The sequence below is a fragment of the Falco punctatus genome (assembly GCF_963210335.1).
Source record: "Falco punctatus genome assembly, chromosome: 3".
Lineage (NCBI taxonomy): Eukaryota > Metazoa > Chordata > Aves > Falconiformes > Falconidae > Falco > Falco punctatus.
Window position 1 is genome coordinate 4911944 of NC_137582.1, and position 19806 is coordinate 4931749.

Below are 19806 nucleotides of genomic sequence, written 5' to 3' on the forward strand. Positions count from 1 at the left end.
TACCATTTGCAGACCAGAGATTTCTTCCCTCAACATCCTACAGTAGGTTAATAATAATATTTTCATGTGCATTAAACACAAAGTACCCAACTACAGCATCCAGTTATATTTCACTTTTCTAGCTCCAAACTGTTTTTTCCATCTTATAACATATTCAATTCAATATTTTTTTTCCCCCCAAGGGAATTCATGATGCTAATGAACACTTACAAAATAAAAACCACAGATTAAGTGTTCCCTCATCCTACCAATAAATGACAGCTTCAAGTCACTGGTTCAGCATCCTGTAAATCACTAAGGGATTATTCCAACTGAGACTATGTGTATATGTTACAGACTATTAGACTTCACAAAATACACATAATAGACCATCATGTTTAAAGACAATAGAACATCATGCATAACCTTTGCTTTGTCTACACGTGCCAGCTGACCCAGGATAACTGATGACTTCCAAACCTATAGAGCAGACAAGCATACTCTTATTTTAGGAGCTGAGATTACCAAATGATCTGAAAAAATTGCATAACTACATGTTTCCCAGAAAGAAAACTGTATTATCAGAGGAAGCAGCCTCCGGCATTGTTACGCTGTAACAGACTATCACTTGAAATTTGTCATTATTCAAAATATTCTTAAAAGCTCCTACTTCAGAAAACAGGTTGAAATTATACTCTCTTCTTCCAAGTCTTATGAAAATTGATCTTTAAATAAGAAAGTACGTACGGTTTTCTCTAAGCATCTTGGCCTTCACACAAATGACATAATTTGCAACAGGTCTGCATTGCTGGAGCACTGTAATAAAACTCCTCTGAGCCTTTACTGAATATTTGGAGTTTATTAGAAGTGTTAAGAAATGGACTGCTTCCTAATAAAAATATGATTTCTTTATCTCATCCCTTTCTGACAACTTAGGATGCAAAGAACATAGTGTTCTGCAATAATCCCTTTTTCTGTGCTATGCAAACTTGCCAACGCATATGTAGATTCGCTACTTTCCCTTTGACATCTCATACTGATAAAGGGACATGATTTTTTTCTGCAATTACTGTTTTTACAACTGTGGTTGTATTTGACATTTACTTCAAAGCCAGGGGCACTCACAGCCACCCTCTTCCATCTTAGCTAGTCACAAAGCCCTGAACTGAAGGAGTTGACATGTAGCTTAGGAAAGATTGAATTAATGTATACAAGAACCACCTGCTTTGTGTCTCCAGATCTCTCTACTTACATCTGAGCCCCCGGCAACATTGCTTATCTTCAAAACTATCTATTCCCTTTGCTACCAAACCCCTCAGTAAAACACATCAGTGGTCTGAAACCAAGGAATAATAACTATTTGCATTATTAATGTATATCTCATCCATTTGTATTGCCATCAACATGTGAAAACTTCTACCTTTTTTTTCCCCTTTTTCCCTTTGCAAGACCACGTATTTCCTAGGAGTGCGAACACTGCCAAATTTAAGGTAAAAATACTAAAAAATAGATGAACATATAATATGGGGATGAGTTAAAAAATATATTTATAATTTATTTATATTTTATGAGCAGGAATATTTTGTTATTTGCTTTGGGGATGAGGACAAGCACTTTACTTGATGCCTCTTAAAAGTCAGCACACATTAAACAGACAGAGACTGAACGAGCTCCTGCACTCACGCTCCATCCCTTGAGTTTGTAGTTCCATCGGTTTTACTTCTACTGATGTTTACTCCAGGTAACAACATTTCAAACTTCTAAAACAAAATAGCACACATATCTTGTTAACGAACTATGCATCTTCCAGTCTAATTCTGAAAACTAAAATTTCCTTTAATACTGATGATTTCTTGGAATTCAGATGCACAGAGGTCTCAGTTTAGGTTTCATGTATGGCAATCCTGCAGGGAAGGTCTGCTCAGAGGCTGCAAATGTTAATGGTAATTTTTGGAATTCCCATTCCAAAGTGAAAATCTGAGTACTACGGCTTCACCCCAAAGTGATTTTTTTTTTCTTTTTTAGTAGATTTAGTAGTTTTCTTAGTAGACTTTTTCTTTAATTCTTTTCTTATTTCTCTGTCTTTTGTTTTCCTTCTTTATTTGCAGTGCTGCAGCTGCACAGCCTAGCGTGTTCACTAAGAAACATTCCACTGCTCTGCAGAGCCCACTTTCAGACACGAGGGTCATGTAGCAGTGTGGGTATATCTTTCTCCTGTACTGAAAAAAGTGTCAGGACATAACTGAAAGCAGAGGATCTGTCACTAATCCCCGTTTTTTACACTGCCTGTCAGAGAAAGTCTGACTTTGTGCCAAGTTTCCTGAGCGAGGTAGAGGAGTAAAACACAGGTGTATAGGAATAATCACCACTCGGGATCAATCTCACAGCTGAGAAACGCTCTGATGGGAAACAACTGGTCGAATATGAACCCATTAAAGACACCACTGGCAAGACCAAATTTCATAGCACACGTTCATGCCACAGCTGTACCACCGTGGCTGTTAACCTTCAATTTTAAAGAGAAACTCTGCTGAGATGACCATCCTATTTGTCCGTACTGTCAAGCAGCCACACAGACTACACATATACCGTCTAAAATACCGCTGGTTTATATAAAGGTTTCCAGTACTTTAAGAACCTTTTTCCTGAGTACCAAATCACCAATAAAGAACCAGAACAGGATGGTTACTTGACACCAAAATAAAATAATCTCTGCGGTCCTTCACATGTTGCGCTGCACATCGTTGCAGGCAGCAACACATAAGTGCCTAAAAACCCCAGCATTATGCACCAAACATTTTGACCAAAAAAATGACAACTTCAGCCACTACCTAAGACATCTTTGAAAGAAGTTAAGCAGGAACTCAAAAACAACTGATGGATGCTTTTGTAGAAAAACTTATCATGATACTTAAAACTAGGCTAGATCTCACCTGAATTCTTCTCCAAAGTAAGGGTTGCTTTGCACATGGGACTGGACTGCACACTGAACCCAAGGATGTAATAAAGAGAAGAATCTTTTTTTTTCCTGAAAGCCTCTTCAGTGTAAATTCCTTGTCTTGGACGAAAGACTACTGTAGCAAATTGTAAACTTGCAAGAATATGTCATAGCAAATAAAGCCCAATTTGTTGTAAGAGCTATCAGGGAAAGCAAGGATGAATATGACTGCAAATGCAGATGTGAAGTGAGACAGGCCACAACTGTCAGACTTTCTGGTGGAATTACCACCACTACTACGTTCTCGTACAATACAAACAAGAAATGTACTTTAAATCAAGCTCACTTAGAACAACTAGATGAGAAAGAATGAAAACAGAGGTTGAAACAACTCTTGCAGCCTTCTCCAACTGCTCTTCTTTCTGAATGTCTCCCTTTTGTATCACCTTTCTGAGTGACAACAGACTTGGTCCACTCCCGTCCGAGTTACAGGGGCTGGCTGAATTTCTCCTCCCTTCTCCAGCAGCATTTGGTTCAATGAGGTGCCCCTCTGCCTGCTCGCCGTTGCAGGAGGCAAATCTCCAACTTGAACCCCTTTCTTGTTCAGAGGAGTAATCTTGCTCAGCCCCTTAAAGGACTCCACATTGCTACCCGGCTAAATCTTCGTATTAGAGCTGTGTACCAAGACTGCTTTAAGATCTCATGACCCCATAATAAAACCAGCTATCCTCAACCACCTCTGTAGTACTGGTGAATTCACTGTAGAACTGGCATCTTGGCTAACAGCCCTCCTGTTTTTGAATCTGAAAATTACATTATGAAATTTTAAATTCGTGCAACCCCAGTTTCTGTCTGAGACCTGCACATACCACTTTGTGATATGAATACAGTACAAGACTTCATTTTCTTGAAAACCACAGTTTTTTCATTTAGTAATAAGTTATAAAGACTCTGAGTCTCCTTCCCGTTTCCTTAATTTATGTTAAAATCTGCAACAAATACACTCATTTTCTCTCTCTAACTTCGTTCACAAGCATCATGAGCACATGGCATTGCAGGATTTTATGTGACTATCACACTAGAGCCTGAACATTGGACTTGGCTGCAGATGTAGGTGACTTAAGGAGGCAGAGGTCATGCAGTCCCCCGTTAAGGTTCTGAATGAAAATAAGATGTTTCCAAACAGTTTTACTTGAGAGCAATATCTGGCAGGCTGCTAGTTTAACATCAGCATTATCTGACTGTGAAATAGCTGCCTTTTGCTTCACTTAAAAATTGCAGGAAAAAAAATGGGACGTTACATTGAAGAAAAAGTAACCTACCACTAGTGAAAAATTTATGTAATAAATATGATTTTGTTGTCCCCGATTTCTTAAAATAAGACATATGCCTAGATTTAAGCCCTGAACTGGGTTGAACTTCATTCGATCCATTTATCAAATTTGGTAAGTTTCGTGGTAAAAATCAAAGCAGAAAAAATGCCAAAGGAAGCAAGGCTGAGCTAAAAGTAAAGTTTGGACATAGTTACGTGCTCGTTTGCTCCCATGGGCAGCATGAATTGTGGTAGAGCAGTATCACTTCATGCCCTTTTCACCCACATATTCACTATACTCAAGCAGTCAATCAAGTGTGGTGTCTTAACATATTTCAGGAAGAACTGATTCTTGATATTATGCGTATTTCTACTTTCAACTTCTATTCTGTCAACTCCCTATGAGAGGGAGAACAGGCAAAAAGGTGGACATAGAAATTGTTTTTACTATCGACACAGAAAATAGTAGTGTATAGAAGATAAGCTCTCCTAGTATGTTATGAAAGAATTTGGTACAGACAGAAACATTAAACAGCTTCAAGTAACACCTATCGTGATGGTTTTGCTGCAGAGTTACAAACAGCATACAGTCAACAAAAAAGCCCAAGACAACAGAAGTCGTAGTGCAGTTCAGTGTGCACCAGGATAAGATGCCTAAATGAGCATCCCTATGAAAGAAAAATTAGCTCAAGTGTGAGACTGCTTCTGGTTTTAATTCTGATTTTGTTACAGGTCTCTAAAGATCTGTCTCCCATTTATGCACAGGGCTGAAAGAACTACACTGTCAGATAGTGATTTATAAATCGAGGAAGCAGTGGGAGACTTCCTAAAGGTCAATTTTCCTGCAAGAAATATAACAGCAAAAGCAATTTTTTTCAATAAAATGAGAGAAGGGCTGGTCTTGCCGGATAAGGCATAGAATGAGGAGCTGGCAGATAAGGACTTTATTGCTATGCTCTTCATTTCTTGGAGCAGAATTTGGGAAGTTTTTGACACACAGTGCCAGAATTTTCCCTTGCAGGTATTAGCAGAACCCCAAAATGACTCGAGGTCTGGATGCCCTTAGTTTATTTACGCCTATCAAGACGCCGTGCCACCTGTAGACTCTCTGATAATATTAGACTAATGCTATAACTAATGCTATACAATTATTAAATAGTTCTTATCATGAAAATTGCTGCATCATTAAGACCTCTGTCAAAATACGATCACCTTTACTGAGAAGACCTCCACTGCGTTTCTCCCAGACCAGAGACAGAAGTCAGTTTTATTTCTTAATAGGTAATCAGAAGTCAAAAGAGCTCTGAAAGGTCTAGGGAAAAAAAAAAAAAAAAAAACAAACACAAACAAACTGGGAATTTATGGAGGCAGAAACAAAAATACAAGAATTTGGCAACTATTCATAGTAAGATGGTAGCAGAGCTAACTTAAGTGCTGCAGGCTCCCAGGTCTATGCACAGACTAAATAAAGCATGGCAGTGCTCCAAACCTGGAAGGTACCTATTGGAATAATGTGAACCACCCGTGCAGTTCAATGGGAACTTTTTGATGTAGAATTACTCGATGTCCAAGTATTTAGAAAATTAAAGCTTCAATTATTTTGTTATTATTACTAAGGTCAGTCCATTATGATGCATTTTGCAATTAAACATGTATGCCTTTAATGCACTTTCCATAGTATGACCTGCAGTAATCTCTACCATGTATGCTTGACACCCAGAGTGGGTAAACAACTGAAATCTAGTAAAATACACCTAGACTGAATCTATCCTGGGGTATTTTTTATGGGGAAAATGGCCTTATTTTGCTTGCTTTCCTAGGCAGAACAGGAACTACACAGGATAACAGAGGGAGAGATATAACCAAAAAAAGAAGAGAACTTTGACTCAGTATGCATATAATTTTACACTTTGTTTTTAATAAATGTTTAAAAAATTGTTTTACTTAAATATTGCTTTGCTGAATCTAGTTTTATATTTCTTTCCTGTATCCACACAATGAACTGCAACAAATACCGTTGCCCACTCACACAGCCAGAATTAGTGGAAAGCTAAATATAAAGTACATAGCAAGCAGGGGAAAATGCAGTTAATCCCTTCTTCTAAAACAAGGCTCAATGATACTAAATTAGAATGTATAAGCAAAACTAGTGAAAAACAAAATTGTTTGGAAACTAATCAAAATACTTAGTCGTAACTGTAACTGCATTAAGTCTTCAAAGTACATGCCTAGGGAAGCCTTGCCTTAAAAAAAGACTGGAGAGAATGTATTAAGAAAAAAGTAAATCTCATATATTAAATTATTTTTTAAAATGGGTGATGCATTACTCAAACTTCTTCTCCAATTTCACAGAATCATAGAATGGTTGGGTTGGAAGGGACATTTAAAGATTTAGTCACCTTCCACTAGGCCAGGTTGCTCAACGCCCCATCAGCCTGGCCTTGAACGCTGTCAATGATGAGGCATCCACAGCTTCTCTGGGCAACCAGTTCTGGTGTCTCATCACCCTCACCCTAAAAAAAGTTCTTCCTTATGGCCAATCTAAACCTACCCTCTTTCAGTTGAAAACCATTGCCCCTTGTTCTGTCACTACAGGCCTTGGTCAAAAATCTCTCCCCATCCTTCTTATAAGCCCCCTTTAAGAACTGAAAGACCGCAATAAGGTCCCCCTGGAGCCTTCTGTTCTCCAGGCTGAACAACCTCAACTTTCTTGGCAGGAGAGGTGTTTCAGCCCTCTGACCATTTTTATGGCCCTCTCCTGAACCTGCTCTAACAGGTCCATGTCCGTGTTATGCTGGTACCCCCCGAGCTGGATGCAGCACTGCAGGTGGGGTCTCACCAGAGCAGAGCAGAGAAGGAAAATCGCCTCCCTCAAACTGCCAGCCACGCTGCTTTGGATGTAGCCCAGGATACAGCTGGCTTTCTGGGCACAACTGCCCAATTTCATACTCTAACGGGTATTCTTATTTTCTAGTTTTACATGCAACACCACGTATTTCGATTTGGTAAAAAAGACATTGCAAAATTCTTTTTATTAAATTCTCTATGAACAAAAACATGCATAATATTTCATTTAAAGAGAGCAGTTGTTAAAATACTGATAGCTATTACTAATGGGGAAAAAAAGTCTTAAAAAAAATCTCCCTGTGATTAAATGCCTGTTAATCAATTTGATTCATATTTTCAAAAACACTTGTGCTAGCCATCATGTACAGATTCATTGCCAATTTGGAATATAAAGTCAGTCAAATTCAAATAGATTTTTGCAATTAACAGCAAAGAAAATTAATCATCCCAATATATATAATCTTCAATACCATTCCAAAATGTGGAGACACTCCTAATTTCCTAATTCTTCTCTTACTAATGTTTTTTAACTCATGAAACTGCAACCCCCAACCTAAAGTGGCCCATAAGGGAGAAGGTGTCAAGACATGAAAACAAGTTTTCCATAATATCATCAGCAGGCAAATGCCACAGCATCTAAAATTAAGAATAATCTGACATTTCTGAATTAAAATCAGATCACTGCTTGTTTTCCAGATGATAGGACTTCCCAGATTGCTTCTCCTATCTGCTGTATGCTGATCCCATGTACCGAAGTGTCTTGCTAAGGTCCTGACCAGATGAGTTGTGCTATGCAGGGTATTCTGCAGGCATTACACCAAGTTAAAATCAGTTGAAAGGTCACAGTCAAGAAAGCATGTATATCTTAACCGGCACAAACTTCTTTTTAAGCTTCTGTGCATCACAGAATAAAATGAAAGTAAAGTTTGTAGCTAAAGCCTCATCATGAATACCTTAAAATGAAATACATGATCTGAAACTGGTGATTGTTCTTATGGTAGGTTGACAAGTATAATTAAAAAACTTCCTTGTAAGCCTGAAAGGTCTTGACTGTTTCCCTGCCTAGTGATGAAATGATTGGAAAAACATTATCAGCTTCTGCAGATTTTTACATTTCTGTTAAAATAAGCAACTACTGTGCTCCTCTTGTGCTGAAAGAAATCTCTTATAAATCTGCATCATAACTCGGTTAAATTTGCAAGTTCTTATGGATCTGCCGTTGGTCATAATTTGGCTCAAAAGGAGTACCATCCATTAAATCATATTAAGGTGGCAATATATGGGGCTTCCAACTTAATTTGCTCTGAATCACCAAAGTGAAAACCAGGAGCTGCTGCTCTAAGTGCTGTGCTGGGCAGCATGCAAGGAGAGCCGTGATTCAATTTGACCAGGAAAAGAAAACAGACTTTTTTCTTTCTTTTGCTTCTTTCCTTTTTTTGCCACTTTGGAACAGCTTTGAGGCCACAAGCACACCAACATTTCGGAATCCAAACCTCTTTGTTGCATTTCTGTGTCACATTATTTAATCAAATAATGATAATTTTATTATAATAAAAATACAGAATGAAATTGCTAAATTATCAGGATTCATTTCCAAACTTTTCAGAAACGTCTGGAAGTTTGATTTATTTCAGGTTCATATCTTTTACTGTTTACTTTTTTGATCTGAAATGCAAGCAGACTGATTTTTATTTTATTTGCCAGGGATCTTAATTTAAAATGAACCTTTCTTCCTGTGATTTACCCTTTTCTTAAAGCAGAATTACCATCTGTGATTTTTTTCTGCTTCACATAAGATTTCAGATATTATAACAAAGGAAAACATTCAATTGATTTTTTGTTCCCTCCAAATGAAACATCATACATTGTTTTTCATGTGACTTTCCCTTTTTTCTGTTCAGTATTTCTTCTTCTTGAAGCTTTGGGAATGGAATTTTGCGACTAAAGTTATACTGCAGACTACTAGCTGGTGTTTCTAACAGCCTTTATCATTGAGGAGAACAGCAAAAATTTTCACCTCAGGATAATCTGGAAAATAGAATTAAAGACCTACAAAAAATTCTAGGGAACAGAGGTCAGATAAATACCAGTATTATGAATGGCCAAGTAAACAGATTGGGGAGAGGGAGATGAGGAAAGAGTGGATACTTAATTATGGATTGTAATGAAACATTAAAATTATTTCTGACGTGAAGAGTGATACAGCTTGTTTGCTGTGGCTGATGAATGCCACCAGTTTTGGTTCAGTTTCACTTTGCTCAAGGGCTTTGAGAAAATTTCAGCATCTAAAACCACAGCAATAATGTCATTATGGCCCTTTTCTATTTTTGAGTTGGAAAATCACTAAGGTATATAATAAAATTCAGCAAAGAGGTAAGAAGGTGACCTAGAGACAATAATTCGAGAAACAAATAATTGAAAAGCATTGTATTAACAGCATTTGCAGCGCATGCATTAGTTAAATAAACTCATTTTATTTAAGACTTGATTATAACCCCTAATTATTATGCAATTTATGTATTCAGCACAAGAATTTATAAGCTAATTTCCTGACGTTATTTTTAAGTCTTTGTACTGAGATCACATGAGTTCGTTCACCCACAGATTCACAATTAGGGAAGAAAATCTTTATTTCATGGCGAGCCTATTAAAGGTTTTCAGGAAAAGAAAGTAAAATAATTCTAACTATTCTATTTTAAAAATACTCAAATAAATCAAGTAGAAATCCCTTTAACAGTCTGTTGCCAGTTTAGAACTTAAGTTCCATGTTTCTGCCCTCTTCTCTGCATTGCTTTCCCATTCATCCTTTGTCACGTATCTCTAGCATACTTAAGCATATCTGAAATATCATATACATAAGCCAACTCTAAGCAAAAATACCAAGTCCTGGCACTGTACAAGGTCTCAATAATACAAGGACCTTTTTCTTTCTTTCTGGCATTTCTGAATTTGTATTGAGTTTTGAACATTTTCTTTAATTATCAACAGTACATACATCAGATTTTGACAAAGATGGTAAGTGTACCTTACAGGATTTATGAACTACTCTATATGAAATGTTTGTAGAATTCAGTGCAAAGCTTAAGCAAGCAATACAGAAGTTTTAATCAAACACATTATTAATTTTATACATTTGCAAAGCAGCTAGTTAGAGCATATTTTTGTCCCTTAAGGATTTGCTTATTGCAGAGTAACCAAAATATTCATGATACTTAATTACTTTCTGGAGGAAAAAAAAAAGAAAAAAAGGTTCTTCCTTTGAAATTTTCATGCATTTCAATATTTCTTTAGGGCTTTCTTACATCTTCCTGATACTCTAGATTGTTCCATTTAGTGAAAAGCCAAAATCCAACACCAACATGCTTTCTTTGCAGTAAGTATATATGCTGTTTTCAGCTTTGGAAGGAACAGAGATGGGAGTCAGGTCACAGGAATGAGGGAAAACAGTTCTAGGCTATATCCCATTTAAAGCATTATTAGGCTATACTCTATATTCCATCTGCACTCATTCATCTGTACCTCTACTGTATGTTGGGGCATTAAACAAACAACATCTGAGCTAAGAGACTTGGGTACCTTTTTGGTGTCTACCCAAGCCTCAGAAGGTACTAAAATCCTGAGGTTGTGGGCCCCAGGGAGCTGGGAGTGCTTCACAAACTCAAAACCAGCAAGTTAAAATTACAGTGAATCCTTTATTCTTTTTTCCTTTCCTTTTTGGTGGTTTTTTTGTTGTTGTTTTTGTGTTTGTTTTTGGTGTTTTTTTTTTTTTTTTTTGTTGGGGGGGTAATATATGACTTTAATAGAAATTTAATTTTGTATGCATTGAATGGTAAATAACAGTGTACCATAATCAAATGTTATTATGAAGAATGAGTTGCCCCTAATCTGTGTAATAGAGCCACTTCTCTTGCTAATCCATCAAGCACTCTGCCAAGGACACTGCAGGGACACTAAAAGCACCAGTTTCACTGTGGCAGTATTTCTACTCAGCATGTATGCACTTGTTGGTATAAGGAAAGAATATAATTTGTTGTGACTAAGAGCTTTCATCTTCAGAAAAAAATATCACTACACAGCAAAGTTCTTTTCTATTGATCCATTTTTTTACCACCATTAATGTATGAAAGCTCGAAGGTTTGCAGGTATCCAGAGCTGGGCCCCAGCATAAGTTTCTCTCTGAACTTCAGTTCTTGACAGTTAAATCAAGAATGGAGGACTTAATTGCAATGCGACACTATACACGTCAGAGCAGAAACAACAGAAGTATACGGTCCACGGAAAGCACATCTTGTCAATCAGGTTGTCAGAATATTTTGAAAATCTTTTTATTAGCCAGCATCGAATTCTTTCAAAAATTCATTGAGATCATTTTTTTTTTCTCTTTGAACTCTGCAGGAATCATCTTCAAGCAATAAAATCATACTGCCTGCCAGAAAGGAAAAAAAAAGGTATACTTCTATACCACTCATAGCATTGCAACATTTATGAAGCAGTTCGCTTCAGTTAAAGCTGCAGCATTCAGCTTTTTCACAAAGCATGATGAGGTTTTCCATAAATTGCAGCCACGTCTCTCCTACAGGGATATGAATAAAGTCTATTTCTGGAATATTCAGCAAGTGAATGCAGGGTGAAAATATCACTTGTGTCTTCAAAGACTAAATTAGCAAGTTTCTTTATCCTGGTTTCCATAGTTTTGTCCATAGGCTTTTTTTCTCCTCCAAATTTTATTTTTGCACAGTCACACACTAATCATGTAAACTAAACTGACCTGCATACAGCCTCAGTACATTTTTTGTACATGTACATAAACACACATGCAATAGAAATGCTATAAATACAAACACATAAAACTGTGTCTAAAAATAGGAACAGCAATAAACACAGTTTATAGCAAAATGTGGAAGCTGAGACAAAAAATATTAACTTCCTCAAATGAATAACAAGATGGTCTGGGTGAAGGAATAAGACCATTAAATCTTGCAAATGCACAATTCTCTCTGCCTTGGTCACTTTGATTTAGCTGGCAGAAACAGAAATCTCTGCTGCAATGTGACAACCACAGGTAATACTAATAGGAGTAATTGTTCACCAACAGTTCATTATGTGGTAAAATCCTATTTCTCCGAGGAGATCAAATCTCCATTAGTCTCATGCTTTGTTTTTACTTGACATTACAAAAGAAGTATGCTTGTGGACAAGGTGGGCATAAATAATTCCAAAATTATTTTGCAGAAGAATATAAAAGAATGTACATACTCGGGAGCCAAAAGCCCTCTTCCTACAACTTCATGCACTTCATACTAGCTAACAGCCAAGAGCTTGAGTGTACGTTGCTTCAGAATAATAGTCAGCAGTGTGTTTAAGTCAGTGATCCAAATACTGCTAATGCTGAAGCAAATGAACTATCGTCTTCCACAGGAAATTCAAATTTTTAAAATCACTTGTTTTGACAAGGCCTGAGGCTGTTAAAATTCCATGTGTGTTTTCTCCCTTGAAATGATATATGAAACCTTCAGTTGATAGGGTGTTCTAGGATAGGTTCTATTATTAAGCCATGCAAAGAGGCATTGGTAATTATTACCAATTTTATTTTAGGCATCAGTACAGAAAAGTAGCTGTAAGAAGTTCTTTTCAAGCAGTTCTCCCAGACTGATGTCCTACAGATAAAATATAACCATCTTCCCAAAGAAAATGTGTCGGTTTTCAATACCACAAAAGGTCAACCACTGGCAAAATTAAGTTCTTAGAAGTTCTGGTGTTCTCTAGTGGAAAAAAAAAACCACTAAATAATAATAGCATAATGAAGTTAGCTTGGCAACAAGCTTCCAGAAAAGAACCGACTCACTAAAGAAAACGTTAAAGAGAAAAATCGTTCAAATCTCCGAGATGGAAATGCTGACAGTAAACACTCTCAGGGTGCTCAGGAAAAATGTGAATTAAAATACATAAGAAGCTATTACATTTTGTCATAGCTGAGACGAAAATTAGGAATCCTAGCAGTACTGGAAAGCTTCCACATAATAGCTACAGAACTTTATTTAATAATGAGGAATAATTCTAGATGTTTTAACCCCAGAGGATCAGATCCTTGGCTGAACAAAAGAACTGAATGGAAAGCAGCTTTCTTGCAACATCTTTACGGCAAACTGTTCTGGTTTTCACATTTCCACAAGAGAAACAGCTAGGATATATTGGTCTCTGTGTCCAATAAAGCCAGACACTAGCCCCGTCAAAGAAATATAAAACACACTCCAAACCTGGACCTGCAAAGGTCATGCATGCACAATTTTTGACATATGCAAACAGCATCACTTTTCTCTTGTTGCCTGGACATCCTTACATGCCTGTTGCGATTCTGTACACCATCAGTGCAACAAGACCAAAAATTTCTGTGATGAGAGAGAACAGAGCTAGGCAGGCCACCGCTGGCTCCCTTCTGTTGCACTGCATGATTTATTTATATATACTAATAAACTCTATTTGTAATAGTACGCATGCCAAAATTCAGGGACAAGAAGAAAAATACACACACGTAACTGTAAATACCACAACTTGTCCCAATGTGCTCAAGTAAATCCCAGTTGTTTTCATATCAATGTGTTGATCAGTAGGACAAGACCCGGATACAAACACATACTGGTTTGGGTTTGGGTGGGTTTTTTTGAAAGAAAGATCATGTCGCCACATTTCAAACCAAGATGATGCCATGTATTTTAACCAGATTAAATCAAATGCTGAGAAGCTAAACCACTGCTGAAAATTTTAAATACACATTCTTTTAAAAGAAAAGATGACACAAGTAGAAAACTGTTATCTACCAAGGTTTTCTGTGTTGATCTCGCACCTTGTTAAGACCTTAACTAAGGCAACAGATTCAGGGCTCCCATTCTAGTAAAGCTATTTAGCTTTCACAATTTGTTTTCCCTTTCCTTTTCATAACCCTATGTCTTTCATCTCACCTTAAATTCTAAATAGAAATAATGTTATGACTGAAGAAAAAGTACAGCGCACATAAGAGGCCTTTGCAGGTATTTATACGCAAGTTACCTAGAAGACAGAGTTGGGCTGGAAACACGCAGTGAAACCTGCCTCTGATTCATGGGTTGACCTTGGGAAGTTACAAAACAATGGTGACACCCGTCACACCTGCCCTGACTTGGCATTTCTTTTTCATGTTAAGATTGGCCCTGCTCTAAGTGGGGTCCAGACCAGATGATGGCACAGGTTCAGTCCAGCTACGTGGTATTGATTCCATACTGTACTGTTTGGTGCTTTTCAACTTCTTTACTTCTTAAAAACTTTCACAGCTCACTCACAATACTCCTTTCAACCAAAGTAAACAAAACCAACTTATTCAAAGTATCACAATAAATTTACAATAAAGGTGGAGGCCAAAGCCAGCTGTTCTGAGACCTGGAATGTCAAGCCTATGTCAGAAATGTATTTGTTCTTTCTCACTCCACTTTGCTTTAGTGCCTCCACCTTCAATCTAAATGTTGTATTTGGAAACCATGGGTTTGTGGTATTTAAGGGCATTTGCAAAGCACTTCAAAAGTGATATGTAACTCGTAGAAATGATTTCATATATTAAAAATATCTATTCAAATTTTAATACATGGCATTTTTCATTTGTTTTTATTCCTGTAAATATTTGTTCCAAAATATGCAGCAACTGCTAAATGAAAGATGTTACAGTGCAGTCTCTACACAACATACAGAAGAAACTAGAAACAGTACAAATACTGAAAAAAGCCTTTCCATCTGTCATTGAGAACAAACTTCATACACAAGTAACAACTATACAGACATCCACACCCTCCCAGATCATTATGTGGATATCAAAATTGACTCCAATTCTGTATTTCCAGCCCTCTGGGACAAAGCAGAAACATCTGCCTTTATTTCAGCTGCCAGTCTAACAGTAAATTTTAAGATGAATCACGCTCTATGAATAATTAATACTGCTTTCTCACATTTGTGATTATTAAGTCATTATTTGTTTATTTTCACTGATGATTACTCTGTTTTCCCTTCTCACATTTAGTCATGCAAGTCTAAAGGAAAATGAAACTTCATCAGATAATTTGCAAATTCTGGTTAAAATTGAGCAGTCAGTTCTTAAGAGCTGTGTATTTTAAAAGATCTAGCTGAACACCGATCAAAGGATATTCTGCAACGGGGTTTCATATGCACAGAACCAGCCTGGTATTATAAAGTACTCCAGCAGTGGCAGGTCTTAATGTTGGTATGCTGAAGCCCAGAGAGAAGGGCATCAGTCATAAGACACAACTTTTAATGAGGATCACATACAGAAGGGACTGGGATAGGGATGAAGGAGATTCTACTTCCTTAGGAAACTATTTCCTCTCTCTTTTGGGGAACAGAGGATCCGAGTCTGCAGTTCTCAAAGCAATGAGGGCAATCTTCCCACCAGCCATTCAAATCTCAGATGCTACAGAAAACTATCTGTCAGACTGGTGTTAAATCAGCACTGGGAAGTCTGGCAAGAAGCAAATCTGGAAAGAATTAGGTAGAAAAAGTGCACAACGTAATTGAGGAAGTAATCTGAAGGAAGACTTGACAGTGAGGGGAGAAAACTGTTTTCAGAGAGATCAACTCCTTAATTTGACTTATCCAACAGCTATACAAACACCAGAGCCAAACCCCAGTAGACAACTGGGAAGAGAGGAATGCACAAATTCTTCCTTGTAGCAGCCCTCATCTTAGGTCAATTAAAAGTTCTCCTTCCACTACACTTGAGGAAGGAGAAGGAAAGCAGCGAGCTGCATGATGAGGAGGACATTAGGGATTTGACATCCCACCTGAAGTTCCTTTGAACCTTTATACTGAACTGGGCTTGGAAAAAACTAAGCATGGATTTGTGGATGCTCTACCTGCAATTAAAAATAAAGCCTCTTCCTAGATGTGGGTTTTTTTGGAATTCCAGGATCAGGAAGGTCTTTGGACAGAAATAATGCTGTGATGCTGAGGTGGATATTTGGAAGTCTTCACATTCAGAAGCCACTTCATTTCCAGACCAGTGGCAGCTAAAGAAAGTAACTAAAAAAGCATTGCTAAACAGCCAAATTACAAGCAAAAGGACTACTCTAATACACTGATGTGTAAATAAAGGTACTGGAAGTAATTCAATGTAGGAAAACATTTGCTTTGCTTATTAATCAGGGATATTGCCCGAAGCAAAATGTAGTCCCACAGTTTTAGTTTAATTTCAAAACTGGTGTGAAAAGCACACGGCATTAAACCCTGGATAGGAGGCACTGTTCTGACCAATCATTTTCTAATCTGTATCCACCATCAATCATTCCTAGTGCATTTGAAGCCAGTATCATGAGTCATTCACTGGTTAAACCGGGAGGCTGCAAGACTGAGCTTCCCACTATATTACTGTCTTGGTTTGTAGCCTGAGGCAAAGTAATGATCTTTTCTCAGTCTGTCTATATGTAATATGCACATTATGCTTCTCATAGGGATATGATTCGCTCACTGATGATAAAAAACATTTCAGTGTTCTCAGAAAAATAGCGCCATGAATTCACAAGAGGTAAGCAACAGAGTGAAAACAACCGTCTTCTTATACCAGTGCAGTTGGACAATTTGGAAGTTACAACAAACTTTCTACCTAGAGATACACCATTCTCCAGTATCAAGCTCTCCAAGAGTGTGGGGTTTGTTTTTTTTAAAACAAACAAAAAAATTCCCAAAATGACAAAAAAACCCCCAGCTTCCAGTCTTATAATGTTGGCCAGAAGAGAAAAGTCTGAAGTTCACCCTGCCCTCAGAAAAAGACATCTATTTGACTGTTTCAGGACTTCTAATCAGAAGCCAAAACAGATGAGGTCTTCCATGTCATCCCACGAGCCCTGACAGAGAACGGGAATGGCAAGACTTGAGTTCTGTCAGCCCTGAAGGACAACAGAAGCCAAGAAAAATGAAGGAGATGCTGGAGAGCATATTAGCACAAGCCGAATTGAAAGCTGACATGGGAGGAGTTCAGGGAAGGAACCAGATAAAATGGTGAAGAATAGGATTTTCTTCTGCAGTTAAACAGACTTGCTCATTTATTTTATTAAAATCCCACTGGAGCCTTGGTTGGTGATGCAGTAGCAGAGACTGATAATGATACATTTCTTCAGCTATGCACAGTACGAAAGAGTAGCTCCAGCAGTTCTGCAGAGGAGAATTTTGCAACATTTTCCTCTGGGAACTAGTTAGGGACGAGTTATCAAAGAGGTTATCTGCTTATAGAGTCAAGTTTCTAGCTCGTATTTCGCTTTGTTCATAGATGCAAAGCACAATACTCACATTAAACATCTTCATAGGCTTTGGTTCCCCCACATCATACCCACATTCTCCTTCCATATTTTTAAAAATCAGTTTGGGTTATTCATTGTATAGTCAGACTCATGAGTTATTAGTTGGAAAGGCAAGATTATTCTTTCATCTTCAACTTTTACCCCTTAGGAACAGATTTTATTTTAGAAGTTGCATCCACGGTTGAGGTATTCCCTTCAGAAGTGTCAAGGAATGTTCTGGAAGGAATCTTGTTGTATTGTTGTAATGTATTTTTGTATGTTGTATGTTGTAATGTAATTTTGTAATGTAATTTTGCAGAAACATGGTTTTCTGTGATGAAGTCTCAGCTTATTTCTCTATGTTTATGCTGAACATAATACAGAAAAAAATCTGTGAATTTACAAAACAAATACATGTTTCTATGTAGTTACTCAGACCTCTGTATGGAACAAGCCTGTAGGTGTATTTATGTAGCAAACAAATTATATGTGTGGGCACACAACAGTAACAGTACCTTTGATCACATCTTACCTACATTTCTAGCGTGTCAACAGCACACAAGTCAGAATCTTGAACAAAGAGGAAGATTTTACACTGAGACCTAGTCACCTAATTGACAGCAACGACAAGGTTCATTTCCAGAGATGTTTTACCCTAAAGTATCCCAATTCAGATTTTGGTAACATAAATTATACTGGATCCCAAACACTGAAATGCTATAGAGAAAGAGATGCAGACAGGCAAGGCTGCCTATACTCTTAAATCCTTACAAACACTGAATGGCAGCCAGCCGCAAGTAGGAAACCACAGCAAAAATGCCTTACAATTCTTTCAGAGATCCATGCAAGCTTTAAACAGACAATAAAACAAGTCAGTAGTTACATTGACCATCCACTAGCAGCAAGTTACTAGTTACACATAAAATGCATTCACTTAACAAATAGGACTGGAATCAGAAGTCACCCTAGCTTTCTATTACGGAGACAGCATTAGCATCGACAAGACTCCTGAAATGAGCAAATTTAAAGGACAGGACAATTAAAATATTAGCCACTGCCTGAAGCTTTATTTGCAAAAGTGTTCTACACATTGCCACCATCAAAAAACTGCTGCTTCAGAGTGAAATGCAAAGATCTAGTACTTTGTTTTAATTTGAAATCCGGTTCTACAGCATAGGCTCTGTATATACAATAAACTGAAGTCACAGATTAGCTCAAACAGATAAACTCAACTCTCCAGATACTGCTCTGTACCAGCCAAAAAAGTCCAGCTGAAATGATGAGATTCTCCAATGTACGTACAGTTTTGCACAGGTCTACACACATCTCTCAAAGCGACTCCATCTTTCTCTAGTAACAACCCTTGATATTTCAGTTGTTGCGAGGAGATTTAAACTGAGATCCCTAAACTGAAACTTCAGCTGTGTCAGGAACCGTTAATCCTTTTATATAGTAACCAGGAGCCAAATACATTTTGTGATGACAGACTGCAAATAAAAGGAACTTGAAAGCCCATCAAATGTGCTAGCGGCATTGTTACAAAATGCAGCATAGGTATATGAGGTCAGAACTAGGTCACATTTCCATATTTCATAAAATTTGCCAAGTTTCAAATTGAAGGCAATCACACCATAAATCTCAAAACACGGCAGTAAGAAGAAAAAAATCCCCCTTGGACAACAAACAAATGAAGAAAAGAATATACAAGTCTCAGATACAGCAGAAAGGCAAACAGATAAAACCTCTCTCACATTTTCCAAGAAGAGTAATTACAGTCAAGTATTTTTGTCTTCACTACAGATACAGCTTTGACATTTCCACTCTCTCATGGAAACGATTGTATTTAAAGTGAAAATATGAAACCAGTAAAAGGCAACTGTCAATTGCTGCATGCTTGTTGAATCCACATCAATAAAGGCCAGCGTGTCTACTTCACAATTATTTTTAACCTATCTCTGCACATGGAAAAGATCCAGGTGAGAATTTAATGAAAGTATTTTAGTAACCGACTTGCATTGAATTTTACAAGTTTACAGCAAAGTTGAATGTCAATAGATACCAAAATTTACCAGTCTTCAACTTCATGCCAATGCACGACCATGCAGGAGCATTAGCCCATTAGACTCCAAAAAAGCTGCCTTTGGTTTTACTAACTAAAGTAACCAACGGTAAAAAAAGAAAAATAACCTTTGTTTCTCCCAAGAACATCGGGCTAATAAAGCAAATCAGGTAGTATGTGAACAGCTGACTTCAAGAAAGTCAGCTACAAGAACAAGAAATCATAGTGATGCAAAATTGCAACGAAGGTACCACCATTCAAGTAATTAAAGCTAGTCTAAGCCCATATAAGATTTAAATAGTCTAAGAAAGCAAGAGAGAATGCAGCACAGGTAGCAAACCTGTGTGAGATTTCACAG

At 37.4% G+C, this 19806-nt stretch overlaps 1 protein-coding gene across 8 annotated transcripts in view; it reads right to left on the reverse strand.

Annotated features, from left to right (window-relative positions):
* The window catches only part of TRAPPC9 (trafficking protein particle complex subunit 9), a gene marked incomplete at its 5' end in the record, with an annotated part of 509504 nt that overhangs the window by 214573 nt on the left and 275125 nt on the right, over positions 1 to 19806 (reverse strand). The gene's annotated exons all lie outside the window — the stretch shown is intronic.